This window comes from Trichosurus vulpecula, chromosome 1 (genome assembly GCF_011100635.1).
Source record: "Trichosurus vulpecula isolate mTriVul1 chromosome 1, mTriVul1.pri, whole genome shotgun sequence".
Lineage (NCBI taxonomy): Eukaryota > Metazoa > Chordata > Mammalia > Diprotodontia > Phalangeridae > Trichosurus > Trichosurus vulpecula.
In genome coordinates, this window is record NC_050573.1 from 472,773,896 (window position 1) to 472,786,582 (window position 12,687).

At 37.5% G+C, this 12,687-nt stretch overlaps 1 pseudogene; it reads left to right on the forward strand.

Annotated features, from left to right (window-relative positions):
• The first annotated feature begins 6,861 nt into the window (after positions 1 to 6,861).
• Positions 6,862 to 7,564, forward strand: LOC118833566 (annotated as a pseudogene).
• Positions 7,565 to 12,687: the final 5,123 nt, after the last annotated feature.

The window sequence follows — 12,687 nt, forward strand, 5'->3', positions numbered from 1 at the left end:
TAGAATTGTTTCATTGAGCTATGTCTCCAAAGCTATTTAGAGGTATTAATTTATAAAATGGAAAATAAATAAAAATAGAAAACATGATGTAAAAATTCACTTGGAGAAAGAAAATATAAAACTTTTTTTTGAAATATAATGGGAGACAGGCTGCAATATGGTGTTAAATGTATGGTAAACAGTTTTCTGTGAAGGAAAAAAAAAGTATAGGAGATGTGCTTTTGTATTTTATCTACATTATTATTTTTCTATTGCTTTCTTAAGTCAAGAATAAACAAAACATTCACCCAGTCTTGATTTTTAGCATTTGCCAATTTCTGAAGTGCAAATGCTCACACTGATTATTTAACAATGAGCTCTCACAAGCTGGTTTGAGCTGATTCCAGGACATCCTTAGAGAAGGAGATAGAACAAAGTAGGCTTAAAATGGTCAGGATAAAGGCACAGTATAAAGTAAAAAAAGGTCAATATTTGATAGGGTTTTATAAAATAGAAATAATAGAAGCAAAATTAGAAAAATATACATATATTCAGTAAAAAAGTAATAAGTTAAAAAGAAGCAAACTCAGTTTAAAAAATCAGTAAAACATATGCATTGAACAGTCTTTGTTCTAAAAAGCCAAGAAGATAAATTCCTTTGGGAAAATCTCATTATTAATTTTTGAATATTTTATTTTCCCAATAACAAGTGAAAACAACGTGAACTTTTTTAAAATTGAGTTTCAATTTCATTCCTTTCCCCTTTTCCTTCTCTCCTACCTCAGGCCCCAAGCAATTTGTTATACGTTACACATGTGTAATAATGCAAAACTTTTCTATATTTGTCATGTTGTAAAAGAAAACACAGACCAAGAAAAAAAATCCAAAAAAGTGAAAAATACTATGCTTTGATCTACATTCAGAATTTTGTTGTATACTGTGTACAATGTCCTCCTGGTTCTATTCACTTGATTCAGTATCAGTTCACATAAGTCTTTCCAGATTTTTCTGAAATCTGCCCGTTCATCATTTTTTATAGCATACTGTATTCCATTGGATTCTTATACCACAACTTGTTCAGCCATTTGCCAATTGATGGGCATCTCCTCAATTAACAATATTTTGCCACCATGAAAAGAGCTGCTATAAATATTTTTGCACATCTAGGTCCTTTCTCCTTTATTATGATCTCTTTGGGATAGGCCTAGTAGTGGAATTGCTGGATCAAAGAATATGCATAATTTTATAGCCCTTTGGACATAGTTCCAAATTGCTTTCCAGAATGGTTGGATCAGTTCACAAATGCATTATTGTCCCAGTTTTTCCACATGTCCTCCAACATTTATCATTTTCCTTTTCTGTCATATTAGCTAATCTAAAAAATGTGAGGTGGTACCTCAGAGTTGTTTTAACTTGTATTTCTCTAATTAATAGTGATTAGGAGCATTTTTTTTCATATGACTAGACAGCTTTGATTTTTTTTTTCTTCTGAAAGCTGCCTATTCATATCTTTTGGCCATTTATCAATTGGGGAATGACTTGTATTCACAAATTTAACTCAGTTCTCTGTATATTTGAGAACTGAGGCCTTCATCAGGGAAACTTGCTACAAAACATTTTCCCCAGATTTCTGCTTTCCTTCTAATCTTGGTTGCATTGGTTTCATTTGTGTAAAACATTTTGCTTTACTGTAATCAAAATTATCCATTTTATATCCTATAATGTTCTTTATCTCTTGTTTGTTTATATATTCTTCCTTTTTCATTAGATCTAACAGATAAACTATTCCATGTTCCCTTAAACTGCTTATGTTATCACCCTTTATGTCTAATTCATACATTTATTTTGACTTTACAATGGTAAATGGTACAAGATGTTGGCCTACACTGAGTTTTTCTGCTATACTGTTTTCCAGTTTTTCCAACAGTTTTTGTCAAATAGTGAATTCTCATCCCCAAAGCTTGAGTCTTTAGGTTTATCAAACACTAAATTACCATGGTGGTTTACTACTGTGTCTTGTTTACCTACTCTATTCCACTGATCTACTACTCTATTTCTTAGCCAGTACCAGATAGTTTTGATGAATACTGCTTAATAATACATTTTGAGAGGCTAATGTCTTTCACATCTTTTTTTTCCATTTAATTCCTGTGATATTCTTGACCTTTCTTTCTTCCAGATGAATTTTGTTATTATTCTTTTCTAGCTCTATAAAATATTTTTAGTAGTTTGTTGTTGTGCTGAATAAGTAAGTTAATTTAGGTAGAATTATCATTTTTATTATATTGGTTCAGACTAGGCATGAGCAATGAATATTTTTCCAATTTTTTCCAATTATTTAGATGTCTTTGTGTGAAAAGTATTTTGTATTTGTGTTCATATGGTTCCTGGGTATATCTTGGCAGGTAGAATACCAAGTACTTTGTATTGTCCAAAGTTAAGTTAAGCGGAATTTCTCTTGCTCCTGGACATTGTTGGTAATAAGTAGAAATGCTGATGATTTATGGGTTTTATATAAACTACAATGTTGCTAAAATTACTAGTAATTTCAAATATTTTAGTTGATTCTCTGGTATTCAAATCATCTGCAAAGAGTGAAAATTATTTTTCCTTTTATAATTATAATTATAAAATTATACTTTTATATAATTACTTCCACTTATTTTTCTTTACTTATTGCTATATACATGATTCTCTAGAATTCCCTAAATATACCATCATATCATCTGCAAAGAGTGATAAGTTTGTTTCTTCTTTGACTATTCTAATTGCTTCCATTTTTTTTTCTTCTCATTGCTAAAGCTAACATTTCTAAAACAATATTGAGTAACAGTGGTGAGAATGGACATCCTTGTTTCACCACTGATCTTACTGGAAATGCTGCAAGCTCATAACCACTACAAATAATGCTTGCTGGTGGTTTTAGATATATACAACTAATCATTTTAAGGAAAGCATCATCTATTCTTATGTTCTTTAGTATTTTTAGTAGGAGTGGGTATTGTATTTTGTCAAAAGTATTTTCTGCATCTATTGAGATAATCATATCTTTTCTGATTTTTTAATTGATATGGTCAATTATGTTGATAGTGTTCCTAATACTAAACTAACACTGCATTCCAGGTATAAGGCCTACTGTGTTGGCAACCAAAAATGGGCTCCTTAGCACTTAGTCAACAAGTGCCCTTGACTAGTTTGGCTTTTTCCCCTGAACTGAATACTGTTTGTATGTTGGACTGGAGTAAGCTTGTCGGCCCCTTCACCTTGCTTCCCTTGCTTAAGCTGATGGCAAGAACCTGTGCTTTCCCGGTCAACCCCTTCACCTTGCTTAAGCAGATTGAAAGAACCTGTGCTTTCCCCTGCGTACCTTACACCACCCCACCCCCCCAGAAGCCGGATGGTTAAAAGCAGCTCCCGTTGGAGCCAGAGGCTGCCACAGCCACAGCCACAGCCACAGCCACAGCCACAGCCACAGCCACAGCCACAGCTACAGCTGAAGCAGGAGCTGCCAGTGGCAGAGCTGACCTACGGGAGGAAGCTGAACAAGGACTTCAGGCCAGTGGGTAATCTTTTTACCATAGAGAGGGAAGCATGATTTTGCTTTATGCAATCATGCTTCTCTGTAGCCTCCTGGTTACTCTTTCAAGGCGTACTTATTGGGCCTGGAAGCTTTTGATCAATATATCAGAATGGGGTTGCTGGTTCATGGGTTGGTTACTGTGGAGCCTAAATATGTTTTGATTCTTCTGCCTTCTACTTTGAGAGTTTCTTATATCCGGTGGTTCCGAACCTTTCAGACATGTATATGATCCTCTTTGAGATTATAAACTCTGCCTTCCTAATACACCTACCCATTCATAGTGTATGATCCTTGTGATATACTAATATGATCTTCTTGCTAGTATTTTATTTAAAATGTTTGCATCAGTATTCACTAGAGAAAGTGTTCTATAATTTTCTTTCTTTGTTTTCCATCTTTCTGGTTTAGCTATCAGAAGCATATTTATGTCCTAAAAAGAATTTGGTAGGGTTATTTATTCACCTACTTTTTTCCAAATAATTTATGTTATTGCAATAAATTATTCTTTAAGTGTTTGATAGAATTCATTTGGGAACCCAACAGGCCCTGTGAATCTTAGGGAGTTCATTAATGGCTTGTTCAATTTCTTATTCTAAAATGGGTTAATTTAAATATTTTATTTTCTCATCTGTTAACCTGGGCAATCTATATTTTTTTAGATATCCACCCATTTTGCTTATATTGTTACATATTTTGGCATATAATTTGAATAGATAGCTTCTCATAATTGCTTTAATTTCTTTTTCATTTTTCATACTGCTTATTTTTTTCATTCTTTCTTTAAAAATCAAATTAACTAATAGTTTACCTATCTTATTTTTTTTCATAAAACCAGCTTATGTTTCTTCATTAGTTCAATGGTTTTCTTACTTTCAAGTTTATTGATGTCTCTTTTGATTTTCAGGATTTCCAGTTTGGTATTTAATTGAGGATTTTTAATTCATTCTTTTTCTAGTTTTTTTTTAGTTGCATACCCAATTAATTGATCTGCTCTTTCTCTATTTTATCGATGTAACTGTATAAGAAATATAGTTTTTTCCCTAATTTCTGCTTTGGTTGCATCCCATAAATTTCGGTGTGTGGTTAAGTTGTTTTCATTTTCTTTAATGAAATTATTGATCATTTCTTTGAGGGGCCACTCTCTCAAGCTTCTTGTGCCAGGATCTTGGAACCTTTCTGCTCATTTGTGCTGAATGCCATGGGGCCTCACTGTTGCCTGTTCCAGGGGCATGTGGCCTTGCTCCTGGCCTCTGCCAGTCAATGCTGGTCTGCACGAATTGTTGCTGGCTTGTTCTGAGGAAGCAGGGCCTTTATGCTGGTCTTTCTGAGGGGTTGGAGCCTTGTTTCTGGCTTGCTGGGTGTAGCCTACACTGGACTACACTTCATTTTTACACCTTTCCTGTTGAACTTATAAGTTACCTTAGGATAGAGAATTCTTTCACTTCCTCTTTTTATTGGCTTTGCCACTCTAGGATTCATTCTGGGGCTTTATTTTATTTTAGCATTTAAGAACTATTTCTTTATTTGATAAATATTTTTTTTAAAATTTATTTATTTATTTTTAGTTTACCACACACAGTTCTATATAGTTTTGAGTTCCAGATTTTCTCCCCTCCCTCCCCCTGCCTCCCCAAGACGGCATGGAATCTCATATAACTATCACGTATAACTTCGCATTGAATTAATTTATGCACTAGTCAAGTTGTGGAGAAGAATTATGACCAATGGAATGAATCATGAGAAAGAAGAAACAGAACCAAAGAAAAAAAACAACCCAAAAACAAAAACAAAAGAGAAGCAGAAAAGGCGAGCATGTAGTGTGCCTCGATCTGTATTCAAACTTCACAGTTCTTTATCTGGATGAAGATAGCATTCTCCATCATGAGTCCCCTGGAGTTGTCCTTGCACCTTAGGTTGCTGAGAAGAGCGCAGTATGTCAGGGTTCGTTGAGGCTTTATTTTATAGTTGCGTGGAGGTGGATTTGGTAGAGTTCAGATGAGTTTCTGCCTTACTTTGCTGACTTGGCTCTGCCCTCCAAGATCTCATTGTTCATGAAGGACTTCGGTAATAAAAGTTTCACGGAAAATACTGTAATTCAGAATCTTCCATTATGTATGTACACATTATCAGAAAATATTTAAAATTGATTTCAAAGCTCAATATATATAATGTAAATTATAAATTTAAACAAGTTTACCTACACAAAATCAATATAAATAAAAAATTTATAGATAATTGACACAAGTCTATATTCTATAATAGATTCACAATGAAAGTATTTAAGCAAACATTTAAAGAGAAAAAACGCGAACTATCTGAACCATAAGAAAATTCTCCAAATCCTAACAATGGTGAGACACGAAATAAACTATTCTGAAGTATCAATTCACACTGCTCAAACTTACAAAAGAAAGTTATAATGAATATTATAGCATCCATGGTAGAAACAAAAGCAACAATTTTCTACTGATGCAACCATTTTGTAAAATGACTTGATGTTATCGTCATAATCTTTGTTCTGGGGCTGGTACTACAGGATATAAACCTCAAGCTGGTAAACTGTAGAAAGATACTATATATACATATATATATATATATATATCCCAATATTTATAGGAAGAAAGGAATCTGAAGCAATATTTGTAGCAATGTTTAGTAATGGTGTGTGTTTCTGTGTATCTGAATAAACTTTGATATACAGATTTAATGGAATAATACTGCAGCCAAAAGGAATTTTGAAATTGAAGAATTCCCTAAAACTGCATTTGTGAAAATTTGCATAACTGGAGAAAAAAGCAGAATCAAAAACAGCAATATTAACATAACACAAAAATTAGAAAAAAGATATGAAGACCAATGATGTTTTCATATGCCTAATGCAAATACAGTTTTCTATTTGTGGAGAGGTGGTAAACTAGACAACAGAATGAGAATGTTGTGGACTGTGAAACTGTAGTTACAATATCGAGAAGTTTTGCTTACATTTTTTAAAGAGGTGAGTTTATTGGGAGGCTATTGAGTATGAAAAATAAATGTATGAATAAAATATAGGGTGTCCCAAAAGTCTCCCTACAGTTTTACGCTAGCTTAAAATAATAACAGTTCGGGGGCGGGGGCGTGTTTCCCGCCGCCGCCGGGGTCAAGGGGCCGGGGTCGCGCGCTTGCGCGCGCGGCGGGACTGAGCTGAGGTAAGCGCGGGGCGAGGAGGCACCAGCGCCAGACGAGGCACGGACCGGACCGGACCGAGCGCCGCCGCACCGCCGGGACCAACCACCGCCTCCGCAGCATCGCCCCCCGCTCCGATGGCGGCTGCTAAGGAAGCTCATGAGGAGCATGACACCTCCACAGAAAATGTGGATGACTCCGACCACATTCCGCAGTTTGAGCCCATCGTGTCTCTCCCTGAGCAGGAGATTAAGACCCTTGAGGAAGATGAAGAAGAGCTCTTTAAGATGCGGGCCAAACTGTTCCGATTTGCGTCTGAGAATGACCTTCCAGAATGGAAAGAGCGAGGGACGGGTGACGTGAAGCTGCTGAAGCACAAGGAGAAAGGGACGATTCGCCTCCTCATGAGAAGGGACAAAACCCTGATGATCTGTGCAAATCACTATATCACACCGTTGATGGAGCTGAAGCCCAACGCAGGCAGCGACAGGGCCTGGGTTTGGAACACGCACGCCGACTTTGCTGATGAGAGCCCCAAGCCTGAGCTGCTGGCAATTCGATTCCTAAACGCAGAAAATGCCCAGAAGTTTAAGGCAAAATTTGAAGAATGCAGGAATGAGGTAGAAGAAAGAGAAAAGAAAGCAGGAGCAGGCAAAGAAATCACCAACAAAGTGGTGGAGAAATTGTCAGACCTGTCAGTGAAGGAGGAGAAGGAGAAAGAGAAAGAGGAGGAGAAGGAGGAGGAGAAGGCGGGCAGCCAAGAGCCTGGGAGCCCCAAAGGCGCCTGAGAAGGAGACCAAGGACCAGGATGTGTTACTGCAATAAATCATCTCACGGGCCTCGCCTTCTTTCCTTTTATTTTCTTTATTTTTGTTTCATTTGTTTTTCTTTTTTTTTTACAAGGGACTTTATATAAAGAACTGAATTCCAGCCTCCAGGTTGTTTTCAGCAAAGATGTCTTCAGCAAATCCATTCCCAGTCACATGTACTGCGCTCATAACATTCTTTTCCATAGTGGAAACACTTATTTATAGCACATCCAAAAGTGAATAAAACGTTTGAAAGCTGCCTCCAAAAAAAAAATAATAACAGTTCAAATGAACCAATAAAATATAGTTTATCCCAAAAGTCTTAGTGAAGGTTTAAGCTCCACGTAGACTTTTGGGACATGCTGGTTTGTGTGTATGTGTGTAGGTGTGTGTGTGTGTGTGTGTGTGAACACGTGCAAACGTGTGTATGTATGTCCATGTCTGTGTGTTTGTGTATCTCTCTGTATGTAAATGAAAGCATGTTCAAACAAGATTCATACCACATGGGGGCAGAGCCAAGATGGCAGCATGAAAACAGGGACCTGCTTGGCCTCTCTTCCAAATCCCTCCAAACACATGTAAAAAATCATTCTAAACAAATTCTAGAGCTACAGAACCCACAAAATGACAGAGTGAAACAGGTCTCAAGCCCAAGATGGCCTGAATGGACACTGGGGAGGATCTATCACACTGTACTGGAAGTGGAGAGCAGCCTAGCAAGGGCCACACTTGGACAGATCAGGCTGGAGAAGACAGGTCTGGAACAGGCCTTGGGGCGCTGAATCACTAGCAGTTGTGGCAGTTTCCAGACTTCCCAACTCACAAACCCCAAAGACATCTTAGCAGACCAGTGGGAAAACTGTTGGACCTGGGTGAAAGAGGGGAGCAATCTGGCCACAGCTCTAGGGAGACTGAGTTGGCTGAGGCCACAGTGCCAGCAGCCGCAGGACCAGCAGTTGCTTCCAGGCCCACAGAGAGTGGGGGAAATCAGAAGGTTGATCAGAGTGGGAGTGCAGGGATATCTTTGCTGGTGCTGAGTCAGGATTCTCTTGCTTTGCCCAGCTTAGATCTGGGTCGCAGTCCTGGTTGGCAAATCTTAGAGGAGGAGGAATGCTGGTGTGGCAAAGCTTGTGGTGGCTCTGGATATGGAGTCTTCCTGGTAGTTACATGGCAGGAAGGAGTACTTGCACTCACAGACCATAGCACAGGCCAGGAGAGGAGTATCATTTCACCTCAGAATAGAAGTAGCTCTGAAAACAGCAGCACAAAACCCCTGAAGCTTGGGACAGAGCACTCTTCACTCTGAAAACAGTAATACCCTGACAAAGAGCTGAGAAGTCAAGAAACTGGCCAGGAAAATAAGCAGGTAGCATAAAAGAACTTGGACTACAGAATCTTACTCTGGTGACAAAGAAGATCAAAACATACAGCCAGAAGAAATCAATAAATTCAAAGATCCTACATCAAAAACTTCCAAGAAAAAAATCAATTGGTCTCAGGCTGTGGAAGAGCTCAAAAAGGGTTTGGAAAATCAAGTAAGAGAAGCAGAGGAAAAATTGGGAAGAGAAATGAGAGTGATGCAAGAAAATCATGAAAAATGAGTCAACATCTTCCTAAAGGAAACCTAAAAAAATACTGATGAAAATAACACCTTAACAAATAGATTAAATCAAATGGTAAAAGAGGTCCAAAAAGTCAATGAGGAGAAGAATGTCTTTAAAGGAAGAATTAGCCAGATGGAAAAGGAGGTCTAAAAGATCCCTGAAGAAAATAAAACCTTAAAAATTAGAAGCTAAAATTAGAAACTAAAAAGTGGAAGCTAGTGACTTTATGAAAAATCAAGAAATTATAAAACAGGACCAAAAGAATGAAAAAATGGAAGATAGTGTGAAGTATCTCTTAGGAAAAACCACTGACCTGGAGGTTAGATTCAGGAGAGATAATTTAAAAATATTGGACTACTTGAAAGCCATGATCAAAAAAACAGCCTAGACATCATGTTTCAAGAAATTATCAAGGAATATTGCCCTGATGTTCTAGAGCCAGAGGGTAAAGTAGAAACTGAAAGAATCGACTGATTGCCTCTTGAAAATGATCCCAAGATGAAAACTCCTATGAATATTGTCACCAAATTCCAGAGTTTCCAGGTCAAGGAGAAAATATTGCAAGCAGCCAGAAAGAAAAAAAAATGAGTATTGTGGAAACACAATCAGGATAACACAAGATCTAGCAGCTTCTACACTAAGGGATCAAAGGGTTTGGAATACAATATTGCAGAGGTCAAAGGATCTAGGATTAAAACCAAGAATCACCTACCCAGCAAAACTGAGTATAGTACTTCAGGGCAAAATATGGATTTTCAAGGAAGTAGAGGAGTTTCAAGCATTCTTGATGAAAATGCCAGAGGAGCATGGAAAATTTGACTTTCAAATACAAGAATCAAGAGAAGCATGAAAAGGTCAGCAGGAAAGAGAAATCACAAGGGACTTACTAAAGTGAACTGTTTACATTCCTGTGTGGAAAGATGATATTTGTAACTCATGAGAGCCTTTTCAGCATTAGGGTAGTTGAAGAGAATATACATACATACGTACATACATAGGCAGAGGATGCAGGGTGAGTTGAATATAAAGGGATGATATATAAAAAAGTAAAATTAAGGGATGAGAGAGGAGTATATTGGGAGAAGGAGAAAGGGAGAGGTAGAGTGGGGTAAATTATCTCACATATAAAAGTGGGAAGAAAAAGCTGTTACCATGGAAGGGAAGAGGGAGCAGGTGAAAGGGAATGAGTGAACCTTGCTTTTATCAGATTTGGTTTAAGGAGGGAACAACCTACATATTCAATTGTGTATCTTACCCTATAGCAAAGTATAGGGGAAGGGGGATAAGAGGAGGGGTGATAGAAGGGCAGGTGGATTGGGGGAGGGGGTAGTCAAAAGCAAACTCTCTTGAACATGGACAGGGTCAAAGAAGAAAGTGGAATAAAGGGGTACAGAATAGAATATAAGGAAATATAGTTAGTCTTTCACAACATGACTATTACAGACCTATATTGAATTGCTTGCCTTCTCAAGGAGGGTGGGTGGAGAGGGAAGAAGGGAGCAAATTTGGGACTCAAAGTTCTAAAAAGAAATGTTAAAAAGTAGTTTTGCTTACAACTGGGAAATAAGATATACAGGCAATGGAGTATGGAAATCTATCTTACTTTACAAGAAAGTAAGGTGAAAGGGGATGGGGGGGAGTAGTGGGGTGATAGAAGGGAGGGCAGATTGGGGGAAGAGGCAATCAGAATACATGCCATCTTGAGGTGGGGGGGAGGGCAGAGATGGGGAGAAAATTTGTAAATCGAAATCTTATATGGAAATGAATGTTGAAAATAAAAATAAATTTTAAAAAAGAAAGTATAATACCTATAAAATTTTTTAAAAAAGATTCTTTCCACTTCAATTGGAGATAATCTCAATGGGAAAACATTAAGATTAAGGAGGGCTGGGAAAGACTTGTATAAGGTGAAACTTTAGCTGCAACTTGAAGAAATCCAGGAAAGACAAGAAGTAGAGAAGAGGAGGGAGAGTGTTTCAGGCATGCTGTAAAGCTAGTGAAAATGCCAGAATCAGGAGATGGAGTGTCTTGCACAAGGAAGAATAATGCAGGAAGAATAAGGCAGATAGTGTCACTGAATCTTAAACTACATGGAAGGAAGTAAAGGGTAAAAAGACTGGAAAGATAACAAGGAGCCCAACTATAAAGAATCTGATATTTGATCATGGAGGTGATAAAAGTCGATGAAGTTGATTGGATAAGGAGGTGATATGGTCAGACCCATGGTTTAGGAAAACCATTTTGGCAGCTAAGAGGAAGATAAGCTGGGATATGGAGATACCTAAAGTACAAAGAGTTACCAATATAGTATTTCAATCATCTGTGCTTGTGATAACGAGTGCCTGGATCAGGCTTAAGATGATGAGATATGGACTAGGTAGTGCCACAGGAGACAAGTGGGTATATACAAGAGATCTGATGAAGATACATTCAACAGGACTTGACAACTAATTGGATAGGGGATAGGGTTAGAGAGAACAAGGAATTGAGGATACATTGTGAAGCTAGTTGACTCAAAGGATAATAGTACTATCAATAATGGAGAATGTTGGAAGAGGAAAGTCTTAGGTTTTGTTTTTTTTGTGATGTAGTTGGGATTAAGTGATTTGCCCAGGGTCACACAGCTAGTAAATGTCAAGTGTTTGAGGCTGGATTTTGAACTCAGGTCCTCCTGACTCCAAGGCCAGAGCTCTATCCACTGTGCCAAATAGCTGCCCTAAGAAAAGTGTTTTTTTTGAGGGGGGCGAAGAAAATGTGTTGGGTTTTGGACATGTTGATTTTGAGATGTCTAAAAGAAATTGAGTTTGAGATATCCAATAGGAAGGTAAAAATATGTGAATGGAAGTTAGAAAAGAGGTTGGGGCTGGACAAAAAGATGAGAATCATCTGTGTAATTGAATCCGTGGGAACTGATAAGGTCATTAAGTGAAAATTAGAGGAGAGAAAGAAAAGAAGGCCAGTATAGAAAATTGGAGGATACTCATGGTTCCTAGACTTAACCTCAATGAAGATGCAGCAATAGAGAGGGAAAAATGATCAGACAGGAGGAAAACGAGAAGACAACAATGTCGTCACCAAAATCTAGAGGGAAGATTGTCAAGAAGATGGAAATTGACAATGACAATAAGGATTAATATTGAGAAAAGGCCATTAGATACAGCAACTTAAAAATCATTGATCACTTTGGAAACAATTTTATTTGGACATCTCTCACATTTATTCCCTAATTTACACAATACACACACACACACACACACACACACACACACACACACACACACACACACACACTTTCCTCACCGTAGCTTAAGCCTTTATCATTTTGGTCTGTATTATTGCAAAAGCCTCTTCCCTAGTTTTTTTTTTCTCTTTTGGTTTGTTTCCAGTTCCTCCTCTCTTCAATCCATCTTCCACATAGCTATCAAATTAATATTCCCAAGGCTCCTATCTGACTATGTCACTCCTCTGCTATAGTCACTGGTCCCTGATGTTTCTAGGATACAATACAAGCCCCTTTATTTGATATTTATTATCCTGATAATAGTGAGCC